This window comes from Terrapene carolina, unplaced genomic scaffold, assembly GCF_002925995.2.
Source record: "Terrapene carolina triunguis isolate 2854851 unplaced genomic scaffold, T_m_triunguis-2.0 Scaffold139, whole genome shotgun sequence".
NCBI classification, from domain to species: domain Eukaryota; kingdom Metazoa; phylum Chordata; order Testudines; family Emydidae; genus Terrapene; species Terrapene triunguis.
In genome coordinates, this window is record NW_020664490.1 from 3,431,509 (window position 1) to 3,432,451 (window position 943).

Below are 943 nucleotides of genomic sequence, written 5' to 3' on the forward strand. Positions count from 1 at the left end.
GATGGAGATTCCACCACCTCCCTAGGTAACCCATTCCAGTGCTCCACCACTCTCTTAGTGAAATAGTGTTTCTTAATATCCAACCTAGACCTCCCCCACTGCAACTTGAGACCATTGCTCCTTGTTCTGTCATCTACACAACTGAGAACAGCCGAGCTCCATCCTCTTTGGAACCCCCTTTCAGGTAATTGAAGGCTGCTATCAAATCCCCCCCTCATTCTTCTCTAGACTGAAAAAGCCCAGTTCCCTCAGCTTCTCCTTATAAGTCAAGTGCCCCAGCCCCCTAATCATTCGCGTTGCGCTCCGCTGGACTCTCCAATTTGTCCACATCCTTTCTGTAGTGGGGGGCCCAAAACTGGATGCAATACTCCAAATGTGTCCTTACCCGTGCCCTTCCAAACTGCAGCCCTAGCATGCAGTGCTCCACTGCGACCACTCTCCAAACCCCCAGCACTTACACATTCATCTGCCCTAGCTCCTCCCCACTCCAATTACATCTCCTGGTATAATTCACCCCCCAGACTACAACTCCCAGCATGCAAAGCGGGGCACTTAACAAATTCTGTACTACAACTCCCAGCATGCAAACTCCCTCCTCCGCCCCCCGGTGGCGCAATGCATGCCGGCCCCGGAGCTGGAGTGGGCGCTCTCAGCCGGCTAGTTTCCACGTGGTGCGTTAGTCGCTGCTGCTGGGGAGGTGTCGCTGTGAGAGCGGCTTGCGACGCTTTTTCAACAGTGCGGTGAAGCGGGGCTGCCGTATTCCGGGTGAAATACCGGCTGTTGTGCCGTTGCCTGGCTGAGGCGAGGAGGGAGCGGCAGGAGACGGGGCGAGAGAGGGGAGGGAGTAGCCCTCACGCCCGCCGGCTTCCCCCTGGATGGTCCGTATCGCTGGTACGGGGCCTCCTCCTCCCTGGTCCCTGCGGTGTCCGGCGGCGCGGCGGGC